The sequence below is a fragment of the Balearica regulorum genome, chromosome 15, assembly GCF_011004875.1.
Source record: "Balearica regulorum gibbericeps isolate bBalReg1 chromosome 15, bBalReg1.pri, whole genome shotgun sequence".
NCBI classification, from domain to species: domain Eukaryota; kingdom Metazoa; phylum Chordata; class Aves; order Gruiformes; family Gruidae; genus Balearica; species Balearica regulorum.
Window position 1 is genome coordinate 10682750 of NC_046198.1, and position 27874 is coordinate 10710623.

At 55.3% G+C, this 27874-nt stretch overlaps 1 protein-coding gene across 4 annotated transcripts in view; it reads right to left on the minus strand.

The window, feature by feature from the left end:
* The window catches only part of RAI1 (retinoic acid induced 1), a 76108-nt gene that overhangs the window by 31860 nt on the left and 16374 nt on the right, over positions 1-27874 (minus strand). Inside the window, exons 1-2 of one of the 4 annotated variants that reach the window (XM_075767663.1) lie at positions 9868-9969; positions 8340-8420 (exon numbers count right to left, since the gene is read on the minus strand). The exons of 1 other annotated variant lie outside the window; for it this stretch is intronic. The gene's annotated coding sequence lies outside the window, so the exon portion shown is untranslated. Of the gene's footprint in view, positions 1-8339; positions 8421-8518; positions 8632-9867; positions 9970-27874 lie in introns of those variants that run through there. 2 more of the 4 variants (XM_075767664.1, XM_075767662.1) reach the window with 2 other exon arrangements.

Sequence of the window (27874 nt, forward strand, 5' to 3'; positions counted from 1 at the left end):
AAGGATCCACGCCGCTGCAGAACAAGCCGGTGCGGGTGATGCGGTGTGCCCCCCAAACCGGACCCTCCGCAATCAATGGGGATGGCATCTTATTTTCTCTGGATGTTTTCCCATTCATCTTCCTGCAAGCCAGAGGGCCGGGGGGGGCCGCAGCGAAGGCTGTGAGTCCCGTGACTCTGGCGGCAGGAGATGCGGGAGCCCTGGGCAGCGATCACAAGAACGAGGAAAGCAGCAACCTCAGGTTGCAGATTAGCTTCATTCTATAACCAGGGAGGCAGAAACCTCCCATGGTTCAACATCTCGACAGAGACCACACAGGGAGCCTGGGGAAAGCCAGGGAGAGGTCGCAGGTCTCTGCAGGGCGAGAGCATCCTCTCCCCAGGGAGGGAGCTTGCTCGCAGCCAGCAGGACCCTGCGGCTGCCTCAACCCATCACCACACCACAAAATTTCAAGAGGGGCCACGCATTGTACCCCTTCCCCCTATGACCCCAAACACCTTCCCTGCAATACTGGCGGGGGCTGCAGAAACCAGTTTGGCGGAGAGAGGCTCTTTAACCAAGTTTAAATGCACTTCCCTTGACTCGGTTCCCAGTTCAGCGTAGAGGAGACCCAACTTGGCCGGCAGCCACAGCGCTCAGCTATGCACGTCCCTACCGAGAGACACATTCCTCAGCACTGCAGCTAAGTGCAGCACAGCTTTTGAGGCCTTCACCCCTCCTTCAATGATAATTTATGCCCTCTGACCCAACTCCCCCTTTTAAATCAGACTGATCAATAGAGAAATCAGACAATCCTTTTAAGAAACTATCTCATCTGATCCTTCCAGCTAATGATCTCTGCTCTTCTTCCAGCTGTTTGCAGACATGTAGCCCAGGCTGCTGGGGGAAGCGGGAGGAAGAAAACCCACCAAGCCAAATTTCTCCTTCCCCAGTCCAAGCAGGAGCAGCGGCATCACTCCCAATTTGCACAGGAGCAAAATGGGAGACACCAACTCCCTTCTTTCAGAAAACTGGAGCGCGGGCTCCCATCGGCAGGCTGACAGCTCCTCCGGCAACGCCGCACACTGGCGCTTGCTGCTGAGCATCATGCTGCAGGGAAGCACCGGCTCCGAAAATCTGCCCCCTGGCCCGTCTCGCTGCCGAACATGCCCTTCTGCCAGCCCAGGAGCCCTCCGAGGACGTTCTTCTTCATCCTTGCTCTTCCTGCGGGCTCCAGCCTTCCGGCATGGCTTTGCATCACCTCCCCTGCAAAGGAAACCCAGCAACACAAAGCACCAGCCTGGAATTCAGTTCCTGGCTGAGCCACGGTCGCCCACACCCTGTGCTGTGCACAACCATGACACCGCGGCTCCCGGCTCCTCCGTGTGTGGAGCAGAAGTGGTGAGCACCGGGGATCTCCATCGCCTGGCTGGCAAACCCTCGCCCTTCGTGGGGACCCTTCCTTTATCACAGCAGCAAAAGTTCACGGGTACAGCCGCCTTCTGCCCACGGAGGAGCTAAACTGGATCGGTGGAAGAGGGAGCGATGTCCAGCGCTGCACCTCTGCGGGGAAGGGAACGGCACAGCAAATGTCCATGGCAGAGCCTCCAGAAGGGCTTTATTGACGGCGGCTGCATTTCTATTTAACTGGCAAAGGAACAGGGTTAACCGGCGAAGAGGGAAGCGTCAGAGAACCCTTTAAGTCTTCAAAGTAAATCAGCTCCTGGAACAAACGCGCTCGGTAGCCAAATGTCCCCTTCTCCTTTGTGTGCGCTGGGCTTTTGACATTTATTACGCTGCCCGAGAACCACCCAGAGGAAGATGCTTTCCTTGCACCTAAGGGCCATTTCTCACCCTGGCACGCTGGGACGGGGATTTCTCCCCTGCCTGGGCAGGGTCAGGCCCCCAGCACCCCCTCCCCGCAGGGACCTCACCCTGCAAACCACCCAGGAGGCAGGATGGGACCGTGCCCCAGGAATGCTCAGCACCCTCCCTGCACCCGCCAGGAGCCGGGGAGCAGGCTATGAGCCTGGAGCACCTCCAAGGTCCCCCCGCCACATCTCCGATCCCACCCAGCCCTTGCTCCGAAGCCAGGCAGCAGATGCAAAAGCCAAAGGGTCTGAGGGGCTGCCGCAGCGCAGCGTGGTGCAGGTCCTGCCACAGCAGTCACAGTGAATTACAAGGTATTAGAGCCCCGCACCGCCGTGTCTCTCGCACAGCAGCAGTCACGGTGAAGGACATGCTATGATAGGACTAGACTCTCCTCCGGAGAATCCAGTCGCCAGCCTGGTGAAAGGCAGTGGTATGAACGGGCCAGCCCTGTCCTATAGATCATATAGCGACAGGCGTGGTGAAGGACACGCTATTACAGGACGAGGCGGTGCGGGGGGTTTACCCAGCGACAGCCAAGCTGAAGGACGTGGTGTTTGGGGGGGGATGGCCGTGCTTTGCTGGATCAGTGAGTGCCCACACCTTCGCGAGCCAGCAGCCGTGAACGTTTTTAATTATTCTTTCCTACTTTATCGAGCATCTCATTTTCATTTACATGCCGGCCATCTCCACCTGAGAACATGGCTGGTGACGCTCCTTTCCAGCACTGCTCCCGTATCCCAGAGCCAGATGGGACCCAGCAGAGCCAGAGGTCCATCCCCAGCACAGGGGACCAATCTGGTGACCGACCTGCCCTGCGGCTCCTCTGCACGCCCCACGCAACGTCGAGGTCCACAACATGATGCTCGGTGTCCCTCCCCATCGGAGCACAAGTGCCGAGTGACAATTTTAGCGGCTGCCATAAATGCAGCAGGAACGGTGTCCCCTGGTGAGGCATCGAGCAGTGACTAAGAGTGGAGATGACAATAAAGCGGAGGAAGCAAGGTCTGACTGCAAAGCAGCAAACCAGTCCCCCGAATCCAGCCCAGAGGCGCTGACTGACGATGCTCCCCCAAACCAGAACTGAGCCCCTGCCCTGCACAGGCACGAGCTGAGCTGGCGACGGGGAGCTGGGCTCGCTGGGGTGCGGGCTGAGCTCGGTCCTGGCGCAGGCTCGGTTTGGGTGGATATCCCATAAACAGGAGGGAAGAAAGTATTCCCCACATCAGGATGCTGGGACAGAGTTCAAGTCTCCTTAGCAAAGCACACAGAGAGACTGCCGCACAGCTCCTGTGTATAAATCTACCCCCTTAACACGTTCCTGGTGGTAAATGTGGTAGAGATCGTGCGCGACTTGACAGATCAACGCGTATTTATGGTGCTTTGGCACAAGGGATAGAACCAGTTGGGATTTTTGTTCGGCTCTACCACTTGGGCATAGCGCAGCCACAACAAACCCATTTGAATAACTCTTGTTTCAACCAAGGCAGAGATCCAGCCTATTCCCTGCAGAGCAAGTGCCAGACCTTGGGCCAAATTCATCTCCGATGGATCTCCATCAACTTCATGGAGTTACAACCACAATTTGGCCCATGCATGACATGTAAATCTGTTCATTTTCCTTCCAAATTGTCCAAATACCGCAGCATTTGTTAGTGCAGGAGAGGGACGCATCCTCCGGGAGAGATCTCTTTGGATACCGCGCCAGCCCTTCCTTTTTTTATTTCCTTTGCTGCCTGGGATAAAAGGCAAGCGAGACAGTCCGTAGTACGTGTCTGAGCTGTTTGGGAAAGAAATAGGAATTTCCTCCTGCCATTCCCAGTCTTTTGATAGGCAGGTGGGATGCGAGCAGGAATAACTCAATCAAGACAGAGCAATTTTTAATTAATTTGTGGATCCCTTCGCCGGCTGATTGCCTTGGAGACAAAAGGGAAGCCTCTCCTTTAACACTTGTGTGTGCCTGGTACTCTGAGCCTCCCCTTTTCACCGGCACATCTTTGGTCTTGAAAGCTGCACAAAAGGAAGGATTCCTTGATCTTTTGCCTCGGCTTTTGCTAAGACGGAGACACACATGAGAAGGAGCTGGGTTGGGGGTTTTTTGGGTTTCTTTTATAATTTTTAGAGATTATTAGAGCCCAAAATGCACACGGAGTGGGGTGGGGAAGGAAAAATAAAGAAGGAAAGGGGAAAAAAAACCCCTCAAACATAAGAAAGCGGAGTGTTTTTCTGTCGACACCCTCTGCCCAGCGCGCTCCAGCCCCAAGGGGAGGGAGTTGAAAGGTTCAAGCTACATCAAGTGGTGAGTAATGCAGCAGGAGGCTCCTGCTCAGGGCCGGGCGCTCGCCCTCCGCGATCACTCCCTGCCCCGTGCCCGATGCTGCGCGGGGCTGAGCCGAGCTCTCGCCCTCCCCTTCTCCCTCCGCCAGCGACAGTGGGGATGCGGGAACTTCCTAGGCAGTGACTGACACTACAATTATCGATTGCCGGCTGCAAAGGCTTGCTCTCGCCTCCCCCCCTCTTCTCACTTGTTTTCTTCTGTGCAGCAGAGTGCCAGCCTTCAGAGACTGCTGCTGTAAAAGGCTCAGATTGACGGGGTGTCAAGATATCCGCTGCCCCTGGCTTTTAACGTTCCCTTGCAGGGGGGAGCGGGAAGAGCCCCTGCACCGGCGAGGGGAGCTTGGCTAGCTCCAAAAGAAAGGGAGGAATGAAAAGCCTTCCTCTCTCCTCCGTCGAGGAGATGCTCTTGAACCACAAGCAGCTTTTTCAGTCTCAGCTTGGCTGCGTGCGTCTCGGAAATCTCAAGATGCTGGGAAGGAGGAGAGGTGGCGTGCCAGCCGGCCCCCGCCAGTGTCTTCATCCTGCCCAAAATCAAGGCAGTCAAGAAAAACACCACCCTCCCCACCAGGTCTCAGTGGGGTGGCACACACACATGACTGTGTGTCCATCGGATTTGGCCGTGGCCGTTTTGGAGGCGGGGAGGGCAAGAGGCATCCTGGCCAGACGAGGTCACCCAGCAAAGGCTGCAGAAGGACCAGGACTCCCCACCCCGGGTGCATCCCGTGCCACTCGGCACCAGCAGCACGGGGGTACCAGACCAGAGGGGTTTCCTAGCAAAGCAGGAGCTCCAGATGCCCCCCGGGTCCTCCGCCAAAGGCTGCAATGCCATCTTGGGAGGCCACCCTGCCTGATGGGGGGGGGCCAGAGCTCCTGGTTCATCTGCAAGCCCCATCCCTGGCTCGGCTGGCCACCCTGGGCAAGTGCCATCCCTGCCACAAAATGGGGATGGCAACCTGCCCACGGAGGTGCTTGCAGAGCCTGGCGGCACCTTGGGACCATGGCTAAGTGTTACGCACTGGAGCCAGAGGCCTGAAATTAAAGCCGGCTCTACGACCGTCGGTGTCGACACCTGGTGATGGGAGGAGAGGGATCGATGATGGAGAGTCTGTCACTCCTGATGCATCGCTGTCAGGGTCAATACACAATTCTCGGGGAGATCAGATGTCCAGGTTAACTGCTTTGCCTCCACGCTAAGCCGATGGGCTGGTGGAGCCCCATCCTGCTCACACATCCTCTTTCCCAGCCAGACTCAGCCCTGCAGCCACCAAACGCCACCGAGAGCATCCCCAGGGCTCAGGGCTCTTGTTTTCATCCATGTAGAGCTCAAGAGCCCAAAGTGTTCGGGGCTGGGAGAGGGACAGAGGGGCAAGAGGGACCTGTCTCCCAGGGGCTTTCGGCTGCACCAGACCAGCCCTCTGCCACACTCAGCATCACCGTGGGCCCACGCGGGGACATAGGGCTTGGGGACAGCCACCACCTCCCCACAGTCACAGAGACACTGGGGGGCCTGGGAGGGGGAGTGGGGATGACGAGATCCCCGTGGGGAGGAGCCCCATCTGCCGGTTCCCCTGCCCGTCCCCGTCCCGAATTGCTGGGCAACAGAAAAGGCAGGAGAAGGGGGAGCATCACCTCTCCTGCCCGGCACAGGCCCTGCTGGCTCGGTGGCCGTGTCCCACTCCGCGCCCTGGGTCGGCAGAGGATCCCTGTGGCTCTGGCACGAGGCCTGTCCCCTCCAGGTGACACTCTGGCCACAGACAGCCACCCGGGACCCCTGAGGGCCAGGAGAGCCGTGGCAGCGGGGCCGCATTGTGCCCTCTGCACCGAGCGGGCTTATCCCACCCCACGGCACCCCGCAGCCACGCAGGGTTCCCCGCTGTTGCAGCAAGCCCACGCAGGAGGCACAAGCCCTGCTTTGCACCCTCACCGCTGGCCATCCCCGCGTGCCGCACCGGGCAGGATCTGTCCCGCAGCCCGGGGGGGTCCTGTGAGGACGAGAACCACCCGCAGCCAGACTGCAGCGTCTCACCCCGCCGGCTCCTGGGGGGGTTTAGCCGCACATCTCCTCCTTGAGCACGGCACAGCCAGCAACAGCCGCCCAGCCTACCTGGGGGAGCCCGGCACAGCCCCCCCTGGGGCAGAACAGGGGGTCTTACCTGCCGGCAGCCCACGGAGCCGGCTTGAGGGGGACGCAGCATCGCACCCCGACCCCGGCGCAGCCAGACTTGCGCCAGCCCCCCCAAAAACCCAAGAAAACAGAGCGCGGCATGAATAACAAAAGCAGCGATCAGTAAAGACTCTCCCAAGAGGCTGCAAGTTCTTCAATTAGAGCTCTCATTATAGGAACGAGAAACTCCACGCCGTCTTCTGTACGGATAACACTTTTTTCCCCCTCTCTTTTAAAGAAAAAAGGGAGGGAGGGAGAGGAAGGCTGCATCTCTAATGCAACAGACAGGTCTGCTGAGATTCACTTTGGCTCTTATTTTGACTTTCATCTAAAAGAGCTGCCCTGGGAATCCATTAAGTCCAATTTAAATCGGCTCTCCGCCCTCACAGCTTCTCCCCGCCTTCGCGCCCCCCCCCCCCCCCGACTCCCTTTTCCTCCCCCTTGGAAGCAAACAAACACAAAAGCAAGGCCAGGCAGGGCAGGCAGCGAAGGGCAGGCAGCGAAGGGCAGCACCGGCGTGGTTTCGGAGCCGTTCCCCGGGGATCACAGCCCTCCCCGGGCCGGTTGCTCCATCTTTATTTCCGCCCAAATAAACACAATCCGGCCACGTTTGGATACCGCCTCAGTATCACCCACCTCGGCGGCGCTTTTGGGGGGCCGATGGGGTTTTGGGACCCGCTTCTGCTCCCCGCACATCTCCCCCATCCATGCACAGGCGTATTTTCCTCTGATTTTATTATTTTCGAGTACAATTAGCTCCATTAACGCCACAGCCGGCAAAGTTGGATGGGATATAATCGCATACTTCACTCCAGGGTTTTTGGGTTTGTTTTTTTCCCCAGCGAGTTTCCCCACCCCAAGATCATTCCTCTGCCTTTGGGAATTGCCCCCCCCCCCCCCCATTGCAGCCCCGCAGCCGGGTGAGGGACGGACCCCTCGCCTTTCATCTCACCACAGTCATTCAAGCTCCGCTTCTGTCGTATAAGCAGTTTTCCAGCTCTCCCCCCCCACCCCCCCGTAACACACCCGCTCTGCATTGCATCCTATTCATATGTTTTCAATCATCGCCGTTTCGTTATTTAAAACAAAAGCACACAGCCCCCCCCCACCCCGACAGCAGGCTCCGAGCCCCCTCGCCGGGCTCCTCGGTTATTCCTCGGTTTGTTTGTTTATTAATGTCAATGGAGGATTTTGGGGCAAAATTTGCCGTGGGAGAAAGGGAGCGGGAGGTGAAAGTCCCACCGAGGGGCTTTCCAAAGGCGCAGCCAGATGTGCAAATCCCGCGATTCCTTGGGTTATCTGCTAGATCCATTTTTTCCTGCCCCGCCAGCCACCAAATAAAAGAAAGAAAATCCATCAAGTCAGCGTTCTCACGTGCAGACAACGGCAAGGATAGCCAGGCGCCCGACCGCGGCACCACCGCAACTTTTATAAGTATAAAACCATGCACATTGATAACTCTTAAATTAAATAAGCCTCCCCTGGAAGATTTCCCTCTGCAGAGGCTTTCGCAGCCCCGTGCCCATTATTATTTTAACTTTGCAAAAGTAGGAATCAGGATAAGCAAAATGAATCTGTCCCTTTTACACACAAAATATTCCAAGTCTCAGCTGTATCTTTGTTCAGACACCCATCAATCGGCAAGTCAGGAGGATTTTTGGACCAGTTGCAAATTTCTTTATTACTTCCAGAAAAGCAAAACAACCCCCCCCCCTCCCCAGCCGATGCTGCAAACAGGACACACGGACGGGGACACACACACACACACACACACACGCACATACACCCCCCTCCCCAAACTCCGTGATGCCGGCGCTGTGCATCCATTCAATCGCAGCGGCACACGAGTTGCACAAGAGAAAAATAAATCCGGAAAAAGCTCCGTCCGCACCCCCCCCCCTCCAATTCTGCTGCGGCTTCAATAAAAAAAAAAAAAGGCAGGGAAAAAAGGGGGGAAAAAAAAGCACAAAGATGTAGCTTGCAACAATACCTGCGATGGTCCTCGCTCTCTCCTCTCTCTCCTGCTGGCTCGCTCTCCTCCTCTTCCAGAGCACAGTAGCCAGATTAGATCCTTAGAAAAAAAAATGTGAGAAATAGCACAATTCTCCTTTTTTTTTTTTTTTTTTTTTTGTTCGCTTCTCAGCAGCCCTTCTGAGCTCCTTCACTAACCATTATTCATAGACCACTAGGGGATATAAGGTAATTAGAAACGGCCCTATAGCATCCAGCCTGAAAATGTAATGCCAGCGGTAGGAGTGGTGGAGGGCTCTGGCTGCGGGCGGCTCCGGCAGAAAGTGCTCGGTGGAGCTGGGGACGAGGTGAGAAGTGGGGTGGAGGAGAGGGCAAGCGGCAGCGGGTGCTGGCGGCTCTCCCTGCCGAAACCAGGGTGGCCAGGGATGCCGAGGGGCAGCGGCACCGGTTTGGGTTGGGTTGGAGGGTGGTTGGGGTTTTTTGGGGTTTTTTTTTTTTTCCTTTTTTTTTTTTTTTGTATTTTGGAGTGGGCTCGCTGTGCCCGTGTTAGCGGTGCTGGGGCTGCGTGTGTGTGTGTGTGCGCGCGTGTGTGTGTTTGTGCCAGGAATAGCAATCAGCAGAGGCAGCACACAGAGCGCAAAAATGCCATCATGCAGGGTCAACAGAAAGCTGCAGACATTTTTTTTTCTTTTTTTTTTTTTTTTTTTTTTTTGTAGGCTTAATCCTCTGGAGCGGGGGAGAGGGAAAAGGAGGAGGCTGCTGCCTTCTTTATAGTTTTGATTTTTTTCCTCTTCCAGCCTCGTAGGATCAGATTAACCCCCCCCTCCCCTCGCACACACATACACACACACACACACGCCAGCCCCAGCGATCCCAGCCCTCCGCCAGCGCTGCACTGGGGAGATGCCGGAGTCGGCGCAGGGTGGGCTGCGGGTCTCGCCGCCGCGATGAGCTGGGTGGGATGAGCTAGGTGGGCTCGCACGGCAGCGGGGAAGGAAAGCAAGAGGGAGGCAGCGCGGGGGGGTGGAGGCAAATGAACAAATCACACCTGCAGCTTTCTGCGTGCCGTAGCCAGCTGCAGCCCAGGCAGGGACCGGCAGGAAAAATACAGGCGCGCGGGCTCCCAGCGCCGTGCATCTGCGGGGATTTGGGTGCATGGTGAGCTGATGGTAGCTCATCGCTAGGAGCGACTGCTTTTGGGGGGTTATTTCAGGAGTCGGGGGAAAGTGAGACGGTAACAAAGAGCAACCCTTCCACACACACGGCTTTTTCCAAGGGGTAAATAAAATCCGACGCAGAGACGAGGAGGGCGAGCTGGTTCCCTCACGAAGGGAAGCATAGTGCTGCTCGCCAGGGAGGGCTTTAGTGGCCCTGGCACACAGGGATGCCCGTGTCCTGCTGCCAGCGGTGCCCTCACGGGCTGGCCGGGGTTGCTGCCGTGCAGCTCCGTGCGCGCTGGCTCCTGCCCAAAGGGTGCAAACGCCCAGCCCTGCCTCCTCCCACGACTCCGCTCTGAGCCTCTCTTTAATTGAACTAAAGCTGTTCACCTTGATAACGCAGCACGGCAGCAAGTTTCCGAGCCGTACGCAGGGGGCTGGAGAGCTATTTGATCCACTTCCAAGGTGCTGCCTTTCAATTCAACCCCTTGCTCTTGAAGGATGGATAACCAGGCCCTCTCTTTTCCCTGTTAATTACTCGAGATAGCAGGCATCAAGCTGCAAAACAGACCAAACCTCGTAAGGGGACCAAGCATCTGCCAGAACAGACCGCTTGTTCTCATCTCCCTCATCCCCTTCCTCCTCATCTTCATCCCTATCCTCATCCCCAGCCCCAGCCCAGCCCCAGCCTGGCTGTTTATAGCTAATACACCACAGCACACTCCCAGCAACCTCCGAGTTTACACATGCCTCTCCGCAGGACAGTAAACTGAGCCAGGACCTCACGGCTCTCTGGGGACTCGATATTTATCCCCCATAACCACCGATTCCTCCTGCCCTTCACAGGGAAGACCTCCTCCACTGTTTGGCACCACGGGCTGTGACTGCTGCCCTAGTAAAGCCAAGGTGGGACACACCCCATGGGCATCACCCTCAGCTTCTTCTCTGGGACTGAGAGAAGACTAAAGGATTTGTTATCTTCACACTACAATCCCATAAATTCAGCAATCTCGTCCATCCGGGTCATTTCCCAGCTCTGGTATGTTTGAAATCCCCACCTCCGGGAGTCCTGTGATTTCAGGACGACCTCAACCCTGCTCTCCTTAAACCCTGACCTCACCATGGCGAGGAGAAAGGTTGAAACCGCAACCTCCCGAGAGCCCCATATGCAAATTAAATCACCACCAAACGCTTTGTTTTTTAAACGCTGTGATTTTTCTGGCAGCTTCATAGTTCTGTGACGCTGATTTATGGGTTCACAAAGGCTGATTTCATGACTTCTCGGCACTTCTGAGGTGCCGGCACCCACATCGCCTCCATTTGTATGACACAGCCACGTCTCTCTCAGCCCAACTGCCGGCTGGGTGGGAAACCATCGCCTATCACAGCAATTAAATTTACTCGTTAAAGCCTCTGAGCTGATAGAGGATGCTGCTGCATAGTTGTGCGGATGAGAAAGTTTCCACCCTCTTGATGAAATCCGGCTCCAGAGCATCCCTGTGCGTGGCACAAAGCCCCCCGCCACGGGCACGGATATGGCTCCGTGCCCCTTGTGTTCACCCAGCACAACCGGCATAGAAAAGCCTCTTCCCATCTTCCCCGCCGTGAGGGCAGGGCTCACCTTGCTGATCAAAGTCGGAGGCTTCCCTGGAAGTAACCCCCCCTCCGCAACTCCTGCCCCTGGGGGGCTAAAAAATAATGACTCATTGCAATGTCATTTCTGGAGCTGCTAAAACAAAGGCGCTCTGGCTCTGTCAGTGTCTCGCCACTGCGACCTACAAAGATAAGGCTTCCTCCTCTGTGCTGAGAAAAATGAGCTTTTCCCCACCAGCCTGCCCTTCTGCCCGGCCCTGCCGTGCTCCGCTGGTCCGGGATCCCCAGGACCTCCCCGGCACCTACGTGGGATGCTCTGAGCTGCCTCTTCCTCATTCCTCTTCCTCTCATCCCTCTTGCTGGCTGAGTTTCCTTCAGCCCCGCTCCGGATGATCCCAATGAATTGCTCTCGTCCCCTGGCCCGGGTGACACCTCGCACCCGGTGCCGTACGCCCCACGCTCGCGGCTCCTTGCAAGCAGGGAGCAGGCAGCCCTGCCCCAACTCTCATCAAGTGCTGTGCACCGGCTCTGAGTGGATCCGATGGATTTTCATTTCCTAACTTTGCCCTTCGGGCTATTTCTAACGAGCTTCCTCGCGCTTAGGAAAAAAAAAATAATCCTTCATCTTGCGGCGCAGTGTTGGAGTGGCAACGCTCGGGACGATTGTGCCTGCGAGGAGGCTTAAAATTAATTATATCGCAGTCACTTTAGGTAGGGGGTCCATCGCACCGACCTCCTCGGACCAGCTCCCACCCTGGGACCCAGGGCGCAGCCAGAAACCCCCTCCCAGAGCAAACAGGTTTTTTTTTGGCCTTTGCCTGGTGGGATGTTCGGCCGGTGCAGCACGGCCCTAGCAAGAAGCCACCGATGTCCTCCCGTGACCCTGTCCCCTCGCTGCACCCCACATCCCCAGCCCCGAGCCTCTGCCCGCAGCACCGGCTCCATCCACCCTCCCGGACTCATCCCTCCCATCAAGAGAGAGGAATCGGTCCCGGGTGCCTTCGTTTCCTCTAATCAGATGTTTTAATGAGTTTCTCGGCGCCCAGCACATCACCGTTTCACGCCATCACCCCCTCCGAGGCCAGCCCCGTTCCCGCGGCGTGCCGAGGCCCCCGTCGTCTCGAAGGCTTTCCTTGGTGGGAGAGCAGCGATTATTTCTCTCAAAAGGTCTCTTATAATGGAAACCATCTCTCCATCCCTCCTTGGTCTCCTCCTGCCGTGACCCAGGCTCCGTCGAGAGGAGCTCTGCTTCGAGGCAGCGCCGTGTTTCCATGGAAAGAGTGAATAGCAGAGTCTTCCCAGCGGTTTATTAGAATTCCTTTTACTTCGATGGAGAGTTTTAGAGCAAAGTAAAAAGGCTTTAATGTGGGGCTAATGGAGCCCCTGGGAAGTCCAGGAAGGAAATCTCCCCTGGAGAAGAGGAGGCGTGAGGAGAGGGAGGGCAACTTTCAAGACAAATTCCTGGACAGGTTGAAATTTTTTTGCAGAAGCCATCTCAGGCAGCGAGAAATGGAAATGAATGTTTGTTTTATTTTTAACAGATGTTACAAAAGACCTGCCAGTAATTCAGCGAACGATGCAAAACCTAGATCCCACTCACTTTTCCCGGTATGTCTTCCATCCCCTCCCTCTCCTGCTCAGTAAGAATGCTTATTTGCATTTAGCATATCATATTTAAAAAAAAAAAATTAAGCAATAAAATAACAATCGTAAGCCACTTCATTTCCTCCCTCCCTAAGGCTTTGGGTTCAGTTTAAATCCTTGGTTGTAGCAGCTATTAATTGTTTTTAATAAATTTTTCCATCTCTTCACATTTCCCAAGCCCATCTACTCACCCGCTTTGGGGGTTCCCCTCTTTCCCGGTCCCCCGTCCCGCTCTCTCCCTGCCGTTCCCCCAAGGGACACGACAGCTCTTGACTCTGCCAAGTGTTTGAAGCCTAGCGAGCGCCGCTCCCTGCCTGGGGACATCCCAGTGTGAAACACAGCCTGCAGCCTCCTCTTTCAGGGAAAACACAAGGATTTGGCTGTGCTCTTAAGATGGGGAGATGGAAAGGGGAGGAGGTACACTGTGGGGGTCCTAAAACCAGCCAGCCAGTGGCTCAAACAGGAGTAAGAATCCAGCCCCTTTGCACCTCCAAAAAAACGAGGTGCAGAAGCCCATGCGCCGCAGTGCTTGGCCAGCCGGCGGGCAACTTCGAAGTCAAGCTAAAACCGACCATGACGCCAGAGCAGCGTTTGGGGGAACAGATGAGATTTGGCACTTGTGAGCGTCCCACACTGAAACCAGACCTGGGAGGCTGGTAACTGTCCTGGGCAGAGGAGCCCTGAGTCCCACGGACGCTGGATCTCCTGAAAATGAACAAGTTTGGCAGCTCTTGGTTTAACCCTTGATGGCAAAATACAAGGCTCTCCCTTTTCACATCTGACCATGGAAAACCACTTTTCTCCTCCCAATACCCAGCTTTCCAAAGAGCACGGTCCCACGGAAACCTGGGCCAGGCAAATCCACGTGCATGGCCACACATGCAGGTCATGGTTCCTGCACATATCCCACGCAGGAATGCCTGGGAGAGGCCACGGGGGTTTTTTTGTGCAAGGGATGGTGCTCTTTCAGCTCATACTCATGAGATGAAGGGCAGGAAATCCAGGGTGATTTTCTGCCTCGTTTCTTGTCAGCACCCCTGTATCCACAGCCCCGAGTGGGGCACGCTCCACAGCCCATCATCCCACACACCAGCACATCTTGCACTGGATTCATGCTGCATCGATGCCTCGTTTGCAGGATCCCAAGCCGGAAAGGAGGAGACGGGCTCCAGAGAGCAGCTACAGGGCAGTGCCGATACAAACAGGGTGTCCCTATGCCCTTTATAAATCCTAAACCCCGTCTGACTGCTAGGCAGAAAATGGCATCCGTGTGCATTTCCAGGTGACGGAGGAAAACTGGCTGTTTTCACCGAGCTTTCTCCTCTTCCTGTTACAATTCTGCACCTGGTTAGCAACTGTCGGAGAGAGGTTAATCACAGTCCTTAAATCAGGAACCTTGTTGCGGTATGCTTGGGATGCACATCTGTGCTCTCTACAGCTCATCCCCAGCGGCATTTGGGAGAAGGCGATATGCCAAAAAAACCCAACCCCCAAATAAGCCCAATCCCCCCTCAAATGAGCAATAAGCGTCCCAGGGTGTGGGACCCTGCTAATTCCTCACGTTGGTCCTGTGGTTCGTGTGAAACGGTCGCTGTGCCCCAGCCTGGCTGTGGCTGCGGGTTAAAGGCATCTCCGTTAACACGGTGTTGGCACAGCCGTTTTGTCGCAGAAAAGGCTTTTAAAGGGGTTCGGTTTTGGTCGCTGGCCAGCATTGTGATGGAGGGGAGGAGGTGTCACCTCAAAACGCCTGGGGAACAGGGAGTGATCCGTGTGGATCGCAGAGACCATGACTGCTCTCGGCCCCAGACCGGGAGCCCAGCCCCACGTTGGGTCAGCCCTTGGCAGAGGACAGGCTGGAGCTCCGGCAACCGCCAACCGCCCGGCTTTGCTGCTGCTTTTCAAGCATTGCAAAGCCTGACCTGGCCTTGCTATTTCTAGGCCTGTCCCAGGGGATCACCCTGCTCTCCCTGTTTTGGGAAAAAGAAGCGTTTTGGAGCACCAGAGCCCTTTGGAGAAGGGCCCAGCTGGTGCTCGGCCGGACCCCGGGCTGCTTGTGCTGCAGAGCCGGCAGTGCTAACCGCTGGAGACAGAGGCTGTTACGCGCGTGCACGCACACGCACGTGCACAGCCCGGAAAATGGAGAGGAATTGATCCCGGAGGCAAATCTCTTTTGTTCTAACCCCGTTGCTGTAACTGGATCTCCCCAGGTTCTCGGCTCACGAGCCGCAGCGGATCACATCGCTTTCGTGCCTTCTCCCGGTGCCAGCTTGTCACATTCCCTCGTCGCCGGCGGCGGGGAGGGGACGAGCGAGAAGGGGAAGCGTTGCTCACAGCGCTTGTTTACCTCGCTGCTGCGCACGAGGGGTGTACGGCAGTAATGAGCAAAAACCGAGAGGGAGCAGATTGCAGATCCGCGGCATGAGACCACCCCCAACTCACAGGTTGCCCCTTTTTAACGAGGTCCCCCCCCATCCTCGTCCCTGCCAGGCTCCCCATGCCCCAACAGCCTCCCGTCTTTCCCCGCTGTCTCATTTCGACTGCAGAAATGCTGATTCACAGAGCCCGGCGCAGGAGGCGTTTGGGAGGCAGAGAGAGGAGCGACCCGGCTGCTGCTGCTGGCGCGGGCAGCGCTGCCTCTGCACAACGCCACCCAAATCACCCAGCCTCCCCGGGCGCTTTTACATCGGTGATTAGCGACAATGAAGTCGCTGCAGATTAATCCGCTCTGCACTTATTCCAGCACCTCTTACCCAGCGACCCCCTCACCTCTCAGCAAGGTGAATTCATCCCCCCTGCTCCCCAGGAGAGTTCACACACTGATTTTTCTCCCCTTTCTGCACAGGGGAAAGCGAGGTGAAAGATTTCACGCCACGTGCCCAGGGCCATGCAGCGAGATGCCAGGACTCCCGGGATGGGGACGGTGGGGATGGAGCGGTGCGGGAGGTGGGGTGGATGGCACACGGGTCCCCAGGGAAGCACTTTGCTTTCCAAGCCGTGGGGCAAAGCAAACGGTACCCTGACCTGCCGCCATGCATGTGTCAGAGCCCTCGCTTGTGGACGCTTTGCTGCCTCACCAGCGATCCAGGCCCCGTCTCCTTCCAGGACAGCCGGCGCCCGGCAGTGGGGTCTGCACCCTGGCTGGCCTCCCGGCATTGAAAGTAACATCAAGGGTGCTGTGCCGTGACAGCAGTTGGCATGAGCTGAATCTGCCCGCCCTGCCTCACCTCCTCTCTCCTGCCAGCACGGTGATCGCGCCAGTCCAGCCATCCCTGCCCGCAGCAGGCCCGAAATGGGAGACAGCAAACTGACGGGTTTTCAGGGCAGGCTGTGGGAACGGTGTTCCTGGCAGCCCGGGGCAGACGAACAACTGCAAAAGCGGGGGCTGGCTGTCCAAGCGTCCCGCTTCTCCAAAGTCCAGGTCCCTTCCCTCTGGGACAACCACGACACCTTGCAGAAGAGCTCAGGTAAAGACAACTTGTTTTACTCCATCCTGCATGTTCAGTCGCATTCAGTGACCCCCTTCACCCCAAAGTCACCTGCGGTGCCATGATGGATGCAAACGCTCGGGGACCTTGTGCACTGAACAGCATGACACGATGCAGACCTTCTCGTCACCCTTACACTCCTCTCTGTGCTGCGTCCCTTTGGGCCAGCTCAGCGCTGCTCAGACCAGGCAGGATCCGGCCCAGAGCAAATGATGGGGGAGGTAAACCTGGTGAGCCAGGCAGGGAAGCCAAAACTGCATCCACCTCTGCAAGCTCACGGGCACACGCCGGATGGGTCTGAGGACCTTGGGGCATCAGCAGGACACTCCTTGCCACTGCCATGCTGCTGCATCTGCATCCCTGAGGCTCAAAAACCAAACCCACCTTTTACTTTATTACTCTCATGTTCCTTGCAGGGCTGTATCTATGCCGTGCTGGTCCCCTGATCCCCTCTGCATGGACGACTGCCGGCCTGCAGCCAAGTGGGGCGAGCTGGCCTGCTCATCTCGGCTGAGTGAAAAGCCATGGTGCATCTGAATAGATTTCCACCATGCAAATGTAAAGGCCCCAGTGGGTTTGAATAGGAGCCCTTGAGGTATTATCTCAGCAGTGCCTCGAGGCAACCACCTGAATCCTTGCGTGACTGCTGCACAAACTCAATGTCTCCAGCGGCTGGGGATTATGGACAGACCTTGCAGAGGAGCACCTAGGCCACCACAGCCCGCACCGTCAGCTCTCAGATGCCCCAAGGGCACCCAACTCTTGAAAAACAAGGCACAGTGATGCTAAGATGACCAAGGCCCAGATGCCAAGGCAGGAAACTAAGCTGAAGTTTTCACATTAATCATATCGAGCTCTATTCTTTTTCATCTATTTCAAGGCAAGTCAAAAAGAGGTTCACACTCTCCTCTGGCAAACCACAGAGGATGATGTGAGCCTGTCTCTTGCATTGCAAGTACAGTGTGTCAAGCAATTAGCAAGTAATCAGGAATTCAGATAGGGTGGGTAGGATACGATCCCTCAAAGCTCTGGCAGGAGCAAAACCCATCCCAGAGTTTCCCATCAGGCATGGAAGGCAGCAGAGGGAGCAGGGGCTGTTGGTGAGCTCTTGGGGAGCAGAGCGGACACCGTGCCAGCGGAGCCTGCTGCCATAAACCATCCCGCATTTAGCGTGTGCGGTAGCTAAGGGGCATCAGGCATTTCTCTCACTTGTTCCCAACCTCACGCAAGGTGGCCGGGGCAATTCAAAGTGCTGGCCCTCAGGCCTCCTGCAGACCTGCCGGGTCACCCAAGCACCCCTGGGCATGGCCCATCCCCGAGTGTTTTGGCGTTGCGTTAGCTCTTGCTGCTGTCACAAGTTTTACTCCCTGCAGCTCTTACCGTGCTGGTTTCTGCTTGGCATCCTCCCAGCAGCCCAAATCCTGCTCTCCTGGAAGTCAGTGGTAAAACCAATGTGAGAGCAGTAGTAAACCTTCTGTGCTCGCTTCGGGAAGCCGTTTCCACTTCGGTTCCCCAGTTCTGCTAAAACCACATCACACAAAGCCCCGGCACAGCACACAAGCAGTACGGTACCATCCCAGCGCACCGGGCTCTGCCGGCGTGGCGGGCACCAAAAACGCCTTGGAGGGGGACATGCCTGCTCGTAGCTTCCCAAACACCTTGCTGGTCCCCACGAGCACCCAACCAGCCCTGCAGGAAGAGAGGATGGATTATCCCGGGGTGCGAGCTGCCAACCTGGGCACACACCTCCCTCTGGGCGTGGGGCCCAGGGCGCAGAAGGAGCCGGCGCGGCGGGCGGGTGGGTTGCAAAGGGGACGCCTAATCTGCCACCCGCCCTTTCTCCTCTCCATTGCCAAGGTAGCAGCAGACAATGCTATCTGCTGGGTTGTCAGCCGTCCCTCCTCCCGCTTCTCTTTAGCCAGAAAACTCTCCATCTGTCTCCAGATGGGGTGTTTCTACCACTCCAGTCAAACTGATTCAGAGTGGAACAATGATGCTTTGTTAACAAAACAATTTTTGTGTGTCAAGCCCTCCTTCTTGCGGTTTTTTTTTCCCCCCAGTCCCCAGTGGGTCAGCTTTGTGTGGCGTCCTACATTTTGTTGTTTCTTTCACATTTTAAAGGCTCCGTATTTTAGTACAAAAGGTGCCTGCAGAGCAGCTTTTATCTGCGAGGCAAGATTTGACACATACGCAGATCACAATTGCGACAGGAGGCTCGTGATGTGGTGGTTAAGGGTGGTGTCAGGACCTTCAGAGTGATGAAGCATTATTTCCAGTGATTTTTGCCTCCAGGATAAAAATTAGAGCTGGTCCTATGCTGCTTATAAGGCTTCTATGAGCTGGAATCCCCCAAGGCCTCACGGAGGGAGCAGTGAGAGAAAGTTTGAGCTTGCTTTGGTGCAGGGCAGGTGTCAGCAGTGTCCACACATCCTTCTCGCATCCTCCTGTCCTTCTCACATCCTCCTGCACAGGACAGGGCCCCTCTCTTGGCTTGTGAGGGGAAGGGATGGGTATGCAGAGCAAATCTGCATGTCTGTGAGTAAACCACAACCCTCTCCCCAGTGCAAACCTCACGGTGGTTGGGAAGGTGAAACCTCAGCCCTCCCATGGCCAGAGCCTCCGAGCGAAGATCCTGGGGTGCGCTTGACTTCTCCTCAGCTACCTGGGGTTGGATTATCCCCCTCGACCCACTCCCTTACCCAGCAGCAGGAAGGACATCTCTGTTTTCTCTTCCAAAGACATCTCTACCGCACAAGACTCCAAGAAAATCAGCTCTTCCTTTTTTTTTTTTCCTCTCTTTTTTTTGCCCTGAAGCAACAAGCACACAAACCACCTTCTGCTCTGCACATAACCAGCAACTCACAGCAAATAACCAACCCGCTGGCTCCAAAGCAAACAGCTTTGTGTTCCTAAGTGGGCTGGCGATTTCTACACAAGTGGGACTTTTTCTTCCAGCTCCCCCCACATTTGCAGAGAAGTTCCCTCCTCCTTCCTGTCCTCAGGTAACTGCATCTTCATGGAAACACCAATATTTTTATGAGTCATCCCCCTTCTTCCCCCCTCCTGCTCTGTGGCCACCACCCCTCTGCTTTAGAGATCAAAGCTGAAGGGGACCAGCTGTGTCGCATCCTTTCCTCTCCAGCCCTTTCCATCTCCATTTGCAGCCGTCGCCAGCGCGAGCCCCTGCTGTTCTGACAGCGCTTTGTGCTGCCCGTTCAGCGCCGCAGCTCTGTGCCCGCCGTCTGCTCCCCCTCCATCCTGCTCCTGCTCCAGCCGCGCCAGGAACACAGGGAACTCTCCGGAGCTCGTGGCTCAGTCCCCTCCGGGACGCACGGGAGGTGCCCCACTGGCCACCTCGGCTGCTGCCCTGCCTGTCATGTGCTGCTTCGGAGGAAGAAATGTGCTCAGAGAAGGGAGAAATGGGATAATCCGCTTCCACTGAAATCCCATCCTAATTCCTCATGTTTGGACAGTCCTCCACAGACTGAGCACAAGACTGCATCTCCCTTCCAAACCAGCAACTCCACGGGGATCTTTGCTCCAGGCTCATTTCAGCATGGGTGCAACTTCAGCTGGGAAAGTCCAGGTGCTTCTGAGAAAGCGGCCTCCATGTTCAGAAGGCTGAACGACTCACGCATCCCTCCGTGCTACAGCAGGGATTTGCAATGTGACGGGATAATTAGCATCAGGGATGCACTTCTTGCTGCATCCAGGAATACGTGTCCATTTTTGGCCTCTGAGGGAGCACTGCTCATGATGGAAGCTACTTCCATTTGCAGCAACTCACAGGCCTGTCAGGTCCATCTTCGGGGAGCACACCTCATCCGTCGTGGCATCTCATCTTGACCGCACCACGTGCACCTCCTGGGTGCTGCGATCGTACGTCGAGCAGCGTTACAATCCCCACTTCCCAACACCTTGCTGTAACTCTTAGCTGAAACCCAGCTTGGAGTTGTCTCTTCCACAAGGACTTTGAAGAAAGTATCACACAGAATTAAGTCTCAGTGCTTTTTATATGTAAAATGCTGATTTTAGCTGCTAATGGCGATTCCCAGCAGAAAAGGATGGTTAGTAGTGGCGGGTATATTTATGAATACTTTTTAAGCAAATGCTGTGAGGCGGGCAATCTATCGGTCCTCGTGGAAAGCACACTGGTTTGCTGCTGCAGGCATCTAAATGCAAAGTTTCAACATGGCTTTTGCGTTGTGTGCTCTGCTACACACATCCCTCTCGATTCTCTTCTCTTAGAAACAGTTTCTCGGCCTCTTTCCCATGGTCACGCGTGTGTCACCGTGACCTGCCCGGCTCAGGGAGGGAGGCGGCATCTCTGTCCTTCACCAGACACTCCACTGACTTGTCGGTAAATAAAAGTCAGGGAATCTTGACTGGTCTCCTCAGCTGCTCTCTTCAAAGTGGTAAAGGGCTGACATATAAAGTACCCATGTCCTGGATTTCTGGGAGGTTTTCACTGAGTGCACATTGTTTTTCCCCAGCAAAGCCAGGAAAGAATTTACAGTTGGTCAGCACAGTGAGATTGCTCTGCTTTCTCTTTCCTGGGACAGAAAGCCAGTTTGAAACAGATTGCTAGCAGCTAAATGCAAGTTCCTTAGCAGCTTCCAGGGTGAAAACATTCCCTCTCCAGATCTCCTTTTACGTCCACAACACATTATTCCGGTGGAGGGCTCTCTTGCTAAGAAAAGCTGTGATAACTCCCAGCCCTGTCTCCAAAGTGGTTCAGGTACGGGAGCCAGCTCCCCGCCACGCATCCCTTGGCCCTACTGCCCAGCTGAGATGTCCTTAATTCCTCCATCTGTCCCCTCCGGGCTCTGGCTGGCTTGGCTCTCAGACGGTCAATACATACAGCAGGCTGCAAGGCTGCTTCTTCTAAATGTACGCTTCTCCTGCGGCTTCAGAAGAAACGATGTCGCTAAGTCCCCCAGCCCGCTCCTGGGTGCTTCTGGGGCTTTCCATGCTAAGCCGCCTTTGTCCCGCACACTGCATGCAGACAGACAGGAGGTTCACACCAAAATCCACCTCTCTTCTCTGCCTTTAACTGAACCAAAACAAAAAACAGATGGAAAAATCAAATGCTGGCAGTGTGAAGCATGTGGGTTGCACTTGCATCAGCCCTCCTGGAGCTGCAGAGTGTATTCCCTCCTGCTCCGCGGTCTCAGGGCAACGCCAGCCTTCCACAAAAGGGTTATTGCTCAGGGAAGGGGGTTCCTGCTACTCCCCCCTGCCAACCACCGAACAGCTTGGAGGTGGAAGGGACAGAGGGAAGGAAGGGAAAGCAAAAGGCCAGAGCAGACTTAGCGTTTTAGGATAGCCTAGGAGGAACAATTTCATCCTCCAAGCAGGATTTGCGTGACGCACAGCGAACGAGGCACTGGGGTTGCAGACCGAGTAGTGAGGGGACAGCCACATACTGGACAGTGAGCCACTTTTAACCGACCTCCGTCCGTCCCACACACTCCCTGAGGCAGAGCCCCGGCGGAAGAAAGAGCTTGTGACCATAGAATTAAGACCCTAATGAATACATGCCACTCTGCCGGACATAAGCCGCTCAGGTGTCTCTAATACTGGGATTTCTTACGCGCTCAGCACCTGACTTTGTAACCTTAATCATGTATTTTTTAGTGTTGTTTTTGTGCACATGTGAGCTTATCTTCTTTTACTGCGGCCTCTTCTTTTCATCATCTGTCTAGGGTAAACAGTAACTGGACTCTTCCATGTCCTTCCTTGGGAGCCCATCAGTGTCTCTGAGCGCTCCTCAACTTTGCAACCGCTCCTCTGAACCGGGGTTAGCCATACGGTGCAGCGACGCGGCTGTTGCAGACTCGACTCCAGTTCCCTCTGGAGCCTTCTTTGCCCACTGATGCTCGGAGGCCGCTCCTGCATGCAGACAAGCACCCGATAACCCCTGTACCACGCCAATGCTCCCCAGGCAGCACGGCGGCAGGAAGAGGGGGAGTGCAGAGAGCCTGCGGTGAGGGCAAGGGCTGACGGCGTGTTTGTGGAGTAACACTCAAACTGCCGTAACGGATTGCCTTGTTTACACTGCGCCCAGGGAAAAACACTCCTGGGATGGAGACCGAGAAGCGTCCAGAAGCCTCCGAGAGCAGGAGAAGCTCCGCGTCCTCCTGCCTCTCACTTTTGCGTTCAAAACCACTACCCCCCACCCCCCCCCCACTGTCAAGGCGCGGAAGCTTTAAAATCACTGTAGTAAGCATGGGAGGGATGGGGAAAGGAAAGGAAAAGAGTGCTCCGATGCGTATGTGGCTCTTCCACGGGAGTGCGGACTCCCCCTTGCCAAGAGGAGCCCTCGGTACCCAAGGATGCACCAAGAAGGGTCGCTGGGCATGGGGCTGCCCCAAGGAGTTGCCACAACATGCCGGGAGAGGGAGAAGGAGAAATAGGAACCACCTTAAGGGAGGGGAGCCGCCAGCAGAACAGTTAAAAATGACTAAATACTTTCCCAATATCACTCCTCCACGTAAGCACTGCTGTAATTGCCCTTGGGATGTTGCACAACGGCGAGAGGGAGGGGTAGGTGCTGGCAGGGCGGGCAGGGAGGGAGGGGTCCCCGGCCGGCCCGGCCACACCAAAAGGCGAGCAAAGCTCCGTCCCAGGCGCTGCTGTCATCGAGGAGAGACACTCCACGTTGCCCCAGGGACACTCTGCCACCTCGGGGCCCCCCGCTGCTGGATTTAGCCCCCGAGGGGCCATTCCTCGCAGGAGCTGGAGGACTCACTCCTCATGCCTCTGAGACACAGAGGGCTGCCCCAGGGAGCAAGAGCAAAAGGCGAGGGAGGAACAGAGCCCACGTTGCACTGTGTGGAAAAAAAAAAAAAAGCAAAAGAAAAAGAAAAAGAGAGATATAAGGGCTTCATTCAAGTGCTCTCGCTCTCTGGAAGTCTCACGCAGAGCAGCTGGTCTTTAAGACAGTCGCAAGCACGACATGCAAGCACAGAGCGGTTACATTTCTGGGTGCTTTTATTAGTGACACTCAGACAGGGGCATCCACTCGACCCCCGTGCGAAGGAAAACGGCTGACTCATTCTTCCAACGATGCTTGAGAGCAGGACACGGTGCTCTGTAGCAGCAGCACGGGTCCTCTCCCGCTTCATAAGCCAGATCACTGGATCCAGGCTCAGACGCCATGCACGTACGCAAGCACGGGCTAATCCATGGATGCCCGTCCATGGGTCCCTGGATAGACCATCTGCAGCCTTTGCTTCCAAAAGCAGCCTGCTGATGCTCGAGTCGAAAGGGAAACCTCTGAGAGATGCGGTCTCGAGGTTTAAAACATCTGTGGGCCACCAGCCATTAAATAGGATGCTATGCTGGTTTGCTGCTATTGGGTCTTACGCCAGGTTCATCACTGTGCCGGCTGGGTACCGTCCAGCAATGCATTAAGTGATGTGACTATTTCTGTTCTCATCACATGTTTGCTCTCATCCTCTCCAGGGTATGTGGGGGGCCAGGGGGGCGGGGGAAGAAACACACATTCATTATGGAGTGTCTTATTTTGGTAAGGCTTTTCCTTTCTCTGCCTTACGTGTGCTGTTGGGCTGCTGGCAGAGGAGAAGGGGGATTTTATTTTCCTAATATCCATGTACTCAAGTATTTCTGTTAGAGGAGGCAAAGTCAAAGAAATGCTAATCAAATATCCAGGAGTGCACAGTGCTGACATCTGCACCTCGCTACTATATGGCCTTTCATTAGCATTACCTAAATGTACGACCATACAAAGAGCAGATTTCCTTAGCAACAGGGCTGCCTTCATATTTCCTCCCCACTACCCCCTGCCCTTAGAAGAAAAATGACTTCAGCTCTTTTGCAGAGCAGCGCTCACAGCCACTCCGCGATGCAGCAGTGCTATACAACACTGCCAGGCTTACTATATGCTGCATCTGGGACACTTTCCTCTCTACGCCGGGATCCGCGAGCCATAAAGCAACCTCTTGACTTAGCTCTTCTGTTCAGCCACAATAAAACCTCCCTCTTTTCCTAACGGAGCATATGCAAAACAGCTCTGTAATGGCAGAGGAGGGGGGATCCTCTCCTCCAGATGACTTACAGCTCCCCTCGCCGAGGGAGGATGTCCAGCACGCATGACGGTGCCGGCATTGCCGGCTGCCGCCTCCTCTGCTCCCTGCCACCTAGTCGTGGGGTGCCACCTGCCCTCCTCCTCCCCAGATCGCACTTTAAGCCACCTTCGCCTTGGGCAGGGAGCTGCCAACCCCCCCACTCCCCGGATCTGGGCCAGAAAGACTGAACAGTTCATCCTCTGAGCTCTCCCCCGATGCCACAGCCTGGTGCGCTGGGCTATTTTAAGAGCTCGTCTGGGAGACTGGCACACGCACCGCGCTGTCGGGAACTCCCTGCTTCTGTTTCAAAAAAAGCTGGAGGCTGGGAGCCTGCTGGGACTCACCCCTGTGATTCCCAAGGTCTGACCCTCCTCTCACTGGGACTGGCGCAACGCTGCTGAGTCAAACGAATTAGTCCCAATTAGCACCGGTGAAACGGGAGGAGAATCGTGCCCTCCCCGGCATTTCAACCCCTCCGGACGGAGGTTGAGACCACTAAGCCTCCCCCTCCAAGTATGCCCCTGCTTTTCATCTCCCTGCTCTCAAACCCGCTCGATCCGTGTCGCCATTCCCTGCCTTTTCCACACGGATACTCTCTCCCTTTCCCATTATGATAGGGTCTTTGATTGCACGATCGCATAACTATAATGAGACAAATATTTATTTTGCAGATATGGGTTAATCAGACCGAAGGTATAGAAATATTTCATGCGCTAATCAGAGTACCTTCAGCAATCAGTATAGTAAATAACTCGGGTAAATTAACATAGGAGAGTTCCCTTATCAGGTTTTAGTCTAAGATATATGTGCATTAAGGACTAATTTGCCCTCCCCCCTCAGATTTGGGCTGGAGCCCAAGATGGGGTTCACATCAAGGTTTCCTCCCATCAGCTTTCACGGGAGCTGTGTGGGCTTTGCTCCTGGCAGGATCAGACGCCGGGATGAATATTCAGCAGCACGATCGCCTCGCCTTTGTTTTCTGTGCTCTGCACCTTTAAATTTCCAAGGGCTCCGCTGTTTGCAGCTCAGACAGCCTTTTTGCATTCAGTTCGTTGCAAGCTGACACAGAAGACAGGATGGAGCAGGTTGTGTCTCCTGCTCTGAGCCCTTCACGCCACTCTGGCAGCGTTCAGGGGCCATATTAAGAGCCGCAAGTAATTAGTGAATTCCTCCTGCCCCAGCGCGGCGCGGAGCAGCGGAACGCAGCACCCCGTGGCAGGCTGGCGGTGCCAAGAGCGGAGGTGCAGCTGTGGCTGCGGGGACGCTGGGCTCCCATGCAGGTCTGGAGGGGCCGAGAGCAGGGCAAGCCAAGGGAGAGCCCAAGAAGGGCTCTTGGCCGCAACAGGCCTTCCCGTGGTGCTCGCCCAAGCTCCTGTAAATTGGTGGTCCCAGGAGATACCTGACGCGTAAGTGCAAGAGCTGCCCAGATCCCCTAGCCTCAGTGTCCCTTGTTCCAGCGTCCCCAAACCACAAGCGGCTGCACTTCTGCCCCAAACCAGCTCCTACAACTGCATTTTCCTGGTTTTGCTCAGAACACAGCTCCCGCAGAGGAAACACAGAGGACCTGGAGATTCTCCCGTTGCCTCTGTCGTGTTTTGGGATCCCTGAGAACAAAAAGCACCGGAGGAATGGCAGGCATTATAGTAACGATGGTGACAAATTTAATTAGAGCAGGAAGCTCTGGAGTGGATTTCAAATGGCAACATGGCATTCTGTGTGAAAGCATTGCCTCACGCCCCCCCCCCCCCCCCCCCGCCTCCACCACGCGGCTCCATCCAAACCCACCCCACCCCGCAGGATGCGTCCCTTTAATTTTCCCACATGTCATCCCCTTCACCCCCCCCACCCCCCCCCCCCAAGGACCGACACATTCCCGCGGTCTGGAAAATGCAACCGTAGAGCAATTCAATAATACAGCGGCCAGATGTGCAACAGTATATCCAACATGTCATTCAAAGGACCCCTTCAGTGGAGCCGAGACATGCTATCCCGCAATCTTAACTAATACATCCTGGGGCCCTGAAGGAGTTGATGGATGTATACAATTCCCTTTCCTACAGCTGTGGTCCCTTTTAGAGGGGGCATCCAGACTCAACAATAGCCCCGCTGTTGCTTTCAAGACAGAACCTCTTCAGACAAACCGGGATTAATCCTGACCCCGCTTACGTCCGCCCGGACTCTGCCGAGGTCGGTGGGGTTTTGGAGCCGAGGGCTGGGGGCAGGATCTGGCCTCGCGGAGATGATGTCTGCCGTTTCACCTTGTGCTACAGCCTCTGAGAAACCTTGGTAACTGGTTGGAATATAACCACCTTGGGGAAAAGGCAAATGGAGAGGAGCAGGTAATAAGATTTCTAACTGGTGCTGGTAGAAAGAAGGAAGTAATATAACAGTTTAATTAATCTATGCCTATTAGCATTATTAAAGAAAACAGGGAGCTATTGGAGATTTACCTCGGAGAATATCATCAAACGGGGACCTTCTGCGGGGAATTTTATGTCTCTGTGCCCAATTTATAACCAGCATGGAGGTGTGGTGTTAGTGACAGCCAGTGCTGAAATGTCACAGTGCTTAGAAGTCATTAGCTGGGGACACAGGGAGAGAGAAAGAGAGGATGGAGGAGGGGACAAGGGAGAAATGGGGAAGGAAGGAAAAGGAATTAATTTAATTAAAAATATCTTTAGAGCCTGTCTCTTGATTTGTGTGGTTTTGGGGCTTGGCAGAGCTGCTGAGAACGGTGTGGAAGGAAAATCAAGGTTGCTGGGGCTTTTTGAAGCTGATAAAAAAAAATAAGCACACTTTTCATGTTCAGGAAGATAAATCCCCATTTTCTCAGTCTCAAGACAATCCAGTTATTTACTGACAGTTTTACTGTGAAATAAAAAGGGCTTTAAGCTTCTTTCTACTTGATGTCTCCATAGCCTGAATATTATTAGATCCCAGCCTGGTGCAGCTGGAGTTTTGGTTAATAAATTTAACGTCATTAGACAGAAAAGCCTTCTACTGAATGTTGCAATTCTTTTTTTTTTTTTTTCTTTTTTTCCGTTGCAGTCAGACTGTATGTAGGTGGTAAGAATCAAAAGAAAGGAAGTACGCTTGGCAAATAGGGGAGTGCTAAAAAAAGGTTTCACTCAGGCTCGGGTTCGGCGCGAGGGTGTTTCGCCCATAGATGAGGCAGGGCTGAGCCTCCCCGGGCGGACGCACCCCACCGCGGCGCCGGTTTCGCAGCATCTCTCTGCAAAACACTCCTGCTTTCACAGTGATGGAGTGTCTCAGGGCGCTCATCCCACTCGAGGGGACGGCGCTGCCGGCAGCCATGCCCACCGGGCAGGACCCCTGGGAGCGGCAATGCTATGACGCTCAGGGCCTGCCTTGGTGCCACCACCACAGGGCTGTGCTTAGGGTGGCCTTTCTGAGAGAAAAAAGTCTTCTTTTCCAGCCAAAGTCTGCCTTGGGGCCGTTGCAAGGCCAAGCATTGGTGCAGCAAAATGTGCCTCAGTGGGACAAGGAGGGGACAGCCATGATGGTGGGCGAGGAGAAGGCAGATGGCGGTGGGGCCTCTGTCTTCCCACCGTGGGGAGACCGGCA